This window comes from Genypterus blacodes, unplaced genomic scaffold, assembly GCF_046128005.1.
Source record: "Genypterus blacodes isolate CSIRO-AG114 ecotype Tasmania unplaced genomic scaffold, CSIRO-AGI_Gbla_v1 ptg000131l_1, whole genome shotgun sequence".
Taxonomy (NCBI): Eukaryota; Metazoa; Chordata; class Actinopteri; order Ophidiiformes; family Ophidiidae; genus Genypterus; species Genypterus blacodes.
This window is the reverse complement of record NW_027466933.1, coordinates 1,312,501-1,317,500: the sequence shown is the minus strand read 5'-3', so window position 1 is coordinate 1,317,500 and position 5,000 is coordinate 1,312,501.

Here is a 5,000-nt window from a genome sequence, read left to right as displayed (position 1 = left end):
TGGCTGCCATGACAGCAGTTTTCACTGTGAGGCGTTTATAATAATAAACCTAGGAGCAGGACGTCAGCCGCTATAAAAACGATTCCCTAAACATCCAGGAGAGTGTTGCTGATTCTGAGGGGATGTTTGGAGGCGTTCCAACACTCAGCGGCTGCATCCTTACTCCTTAAAGAAACCACAAGTGTTTACAACGCAGAGAGAAGCTGGAAGAGGCAGATGTGACTCCTTGTAGGTGAACTCGTGGAGACGCTCAGCGCCCTGCATGTGACTCAGACACGTGAGCCGGCCCGGCGGTGCAGACGGATGACCTGCGTTCATCTGCGATCCGCTCGACCACAACACGTCTAGACGCACAGATCTTACATAACCGCTGTCCGTCTCTTGTCTTGTTGCGTTGGGTTCATTTTTAGGGTCATAACTCTTCTCTAAATCCAATTTGAATAGATCCGAACTTCCTCCTGGCTCCAGCCGCTGTGTCCTCTGAGTTATGCCATAATAAAGCTCATAGAAAACACCCTGTAAAAACATCAGATCCATACTAACCTGTTTATTTATGTCTGAAGGAGCATCACAGCTGATTACAGCATGCGGTGCTGTAGAGTCCAGACACTATAAACCATAAACTACTCCCAGAGTGACCACAAACACCTGATTGTATATATAATGTATGCAAATTATCCAGAGCCTAAAAACTAACACCCACAAAACCGAATACAGCAAAACCTGCACCAGCCAACAGGAGAAACTGTATATATCTACATATAACTTACATATAACTGTATAAATAAGCACCATAAAGGGTGTTTTTGATATTAAAGGGCCCATATAAGTTATTTACCCTTTATTTTATAGTGTTATATAGTAGAATCTATGTGCTCAGACGACGTCAAAGTCAAAAGCTTGAGGCCGAGGCCTATAGAGGCACATCCAGTAAAACAAACAACAAACTCAAAGGTCCTGTGCGTCCCTGAACGCCTCATTAACACGTTCACATCATGAGGTCGTATGTCAAAGTAACTAGACGGGACTCAGGCGGCCAATCAGAGCAAAGACAAGTTTTAAAGCACCTAACGTGGTCTTTTTTCGCTCAGTGTGCACGGTGGTCTAAAGTGATGGATTTTAAGCGATCCAAAGCGGAAATCAAATCTGTCCTGTACCCCCTTCATAAACTTCCCCTCACAGCTCCGTCATCGTTCCACCAGCGCTGTTGTTCCCGTTTGAGTTCCTCTGTGTTGTTTGCGGCGTCGCCTCGTGGAAAAGTCACACGCCTGCCGTCTCCGCCAGGCAGCGTGACTCCTTCTACATGATTAGCAGCACCGCGAGCGTGAAGCTAATCTCTCGCTGCAGGAGAGCCCGCCGGGTAAGGAGGGGAAGCGGTCCGAGGTGGAAGTGGAGGAGGAATTAATCACATCAAAGAGGAGCAAAGTATGTTGTACACCTGCAGAGGCGAGTGTGTTAGGCAGTCGCATCACGCTCAGCCGGCCTAAGGAGGGATTTACACAACGTTTATAGAGGCATTAAGAAGATATTCAGGGGTAATGTAGATAAGAAAACCTTAACTGTTAAGTGAAAGTGGTTCTCCTCCTCCTCCTCCTCCTCCTCTTCGTCCTGTTGCTGATGTGCTATTATTGATTAAAGCGCCATTAAGTGATCAATATTTGTCAGCATCTACCAGCAGAGATACATCTATCCTCATTGGAGCCGTCAGCGTTCCACACACAGATCTTTGTCTTTGTTTTGCCAAGATAACTTCCTCTGACTCATCCTCATCTTAAAGGAAGACGCTTTCAAACTGAAATTCTCTTTATCATCAATTATCACCCTCCTGTTCCTCTGTTTGCATGTGAAATCTTGGAATTAACACATATTTTGTAGTTAAACACATTACGGAAGAGGACAAATGAAGAGATTACCACCAAAAAATGCGACAAATTGCTGCGATGTGGAGCAAACAACAGCAAAACAAACAAAAAATCCTGTGTTTCACTGCAGCAACAAACCCACTTAGAAGTAAAGAAATACACAACAAAGGAAGACGAATTCCTTTTTGTCTGAGTCGGAGTCTCAGAGGACGTTGTCTACTTCCATTCCTGAAAACTTTAAACATTTTACGGGGGAAGATTTACGTCTCCAGACTTTACTATATGACTATACAGGCACATTCATAACAAAAGAAAGAAAGAAATGGGGCGTTTGGGTGAAACACGCAGGTCGGAGTCGTCCTCTGAGACGCTCCGGCTCCTGATTCAGCCTGAGAAACGAGGTCAGAAAGAGCAGAACAGATACACTTCACACACTCCTGGTTTTGATAGAAGCGTGTGTAAATCTTACATAAGCGTCGGCTGTGTTGGGGAAAAACAAAATGTAGGCCTGCACAGACTGATGTGGGACACGAGGAGAGTCATAAGAAATACATGATGAGCGGTGGAAGTCTTGCAGAAACTCGGGGAGGATTTTCGGCTTCAACTTCCCGGCGTTTGTTCGCGATTACTTTAACTCTGTCAAAGTCGACGGAGCTGTCGCGCTCCCCCGACAGACGACGCTGCCGAGGGATTTTTTTCTGACAACGCCTAGAATGAACAAAAGCACAATAAGAGAGCTGCTGCTGCTGCTGAGGGATGAAGCACCTGCAGCACCACGTGAAGATGATTCACCAGGAGAGGGAGGAAGATGTTTGTAGAGGCACCAGGAGAGGGAAGATGTGAATATTGGGCGTCTTTGTGTCGCGCTCAGGCGGCCTTTGCATGCAGTTAAAGGACGTCTGATCCAATGATGGGTGACAGGGAGAGATAAGTGAAAATCCCTCTGTAATTACGGTTCAGATATTGCGCGGCAGCACTTCTGTGGATTAAAGTCCTGCAGCTACTGTGTCACAGTCTGTAAGGTTGCTGCTAAAAATAGTGAAGGGGGAAAGAAAAAAAACATACCCATCTCTTATTCACACAATTTGCAGCTCTGTGGCTTTCTTGCCTCATCCCCTCACTCCTTCCATCTCTCTCTCTCTCTCGCTCTCGCTCTCGCACACATCCAAACTCGCCGGCGTGCAGCAGGAGCTTCAAAGAGCATAGATAACTGAGGGAGCTGACGGTAATTCTGCACAGCACGCGGAGCGATAGAGTCGTTCCTCCTCAACCGGCACAGAGCGGCGTTTGGGCTTAATGCACCCGGCAACCTCACCTGATAAGCTGCTCAAGGTCTTTACAAGGACATATGTTCACATTTACATTCTCATTTCAAACCCTTTGGAATTTGCCTTCTGCTCTCTTTCTCCCTCCCTCTCTCTCTCTCTGCAGTCCAGCACAGTCGTCCACACTGAGTGAAAACAGTTGCTTTGATGCTCCTCCTCAACCAATAACTGTGAAATTGGTTTTCGGAATAACTGAATCAGCAAATGAGACAGCGGTGTCTCACGTCTGAGTGGGTCTATGCTGCATCACGCACATCTCAGGTTGGCAGAAACATCTCCAACTTAACGAAAGTCTTTTGTTCCTGTTGTGTTTTGGTTTGGGTTAATTGATGACAGTATCACTAACGACAGGCGGATAAATGTGCTCTGTGATTTCACTGTCTCGATTTTGAAACCAGCCCCTGTGACGTCACGCCCACTGTTAGCTGCTCTGTGACATCAGTAGCTTCATGTTCCAACATCTGACTGACAGCAAAACAAAAAGTACCAAACACCTGCTGGCTCATGTCTGCTGCATGTTAACATAAGGGCGAGATGAAAACAAATCATAATGCCCGCCCCAGGCTGTGTTTGAAAACAGAAAGAAACAAAAACAAACCTCTTGCCCATATTTAAAAATTAATGCGCACCAACAGCGACTGAAGATTTTCCTTTTAGTGCATTTTAAAAGTGTGATATTGTCCAAATAAACATGGACTCGTCTCCTAGCTTTGCCTCCTGCTGCGTCCTCCACTCACACGGATGAGAAGCTGTTAAGTGAGGAACAGCTTCAATTAGGGAACTTATCCAATCTGAGCCGCTCTGATTAGACTCCAACAGCCGCCATCAGCCTGCAAACACAACCAATCACAGAGCAGCACGTCTGGGAATCTAAATGAGCTCTCAGGATCTAAACAAATCATGATGAGATGTTTGAAAATCTGACAACTGTGCTAAAGTAAATATTATTGGTTTGTGTAGTTCAGCTGCTGCACAGAGAGGCGATCATCTGAATATGCAGCAGGCGAGGAGAATCACAGCTCCCCCTGTCCTCCATCAGGTCAGCCATGGCCCACGGGTGAGACGCCTCCGACAGGATTTCTGTGACACTTTGTGACAAAACACCTGAGGCGGATTTTGTCAGGTTTCGTCCCGATGAAAAGACAGCACAGCCTGAAAGCTCACACTCACACTCACACACACACACACACACACTTCACACCCTAAGACAAGCGAGCGTGGGCGTCTGGCGCTCCCATGACACCCGGGACCAAACGCTGCAGGAACATGGCCTATAAGTTACAACACCTAAACACAGGATGAAGAGCAAACATGACCTCCTTCCCTCATTCAGACGCTGACTGAGACCGACTGACTGCAGAGATCAAACCTAGACGATGTAATGAGTTAGTAATGAGCCCGGTTCGCTTATTAATGCAAGTAGCTACAATTTCCACCTCATTGAGAATTCAAAATGCCTGCAGCTCAACAACAATACAAACTGCAGACATCTTACACACACACACACACACTGTCAACACAAACACACTCAAGCAGCTTCACACAATCACAGCTGTTGCAGTGGCTCCTGTTGTTTCGATGCGTTCATGCTGTTGTGTGGATGAATGTTGTGTATCTCATTGTGACTTTAGTTTAGTGGTGATTGTTTCCATCTGCAGCGTGTTTGCACAGACTCACACAATGAGAAAATTAACAAATACGCAAAATTTCTTATTTTCAAAGATACCAATCGTATTTCCCGCGTGTATGAAATGAGGCTCTTGGCTTTTTGAGGAGAGATGCAGATAAACATGAATAACCTTTGGAGGAAACG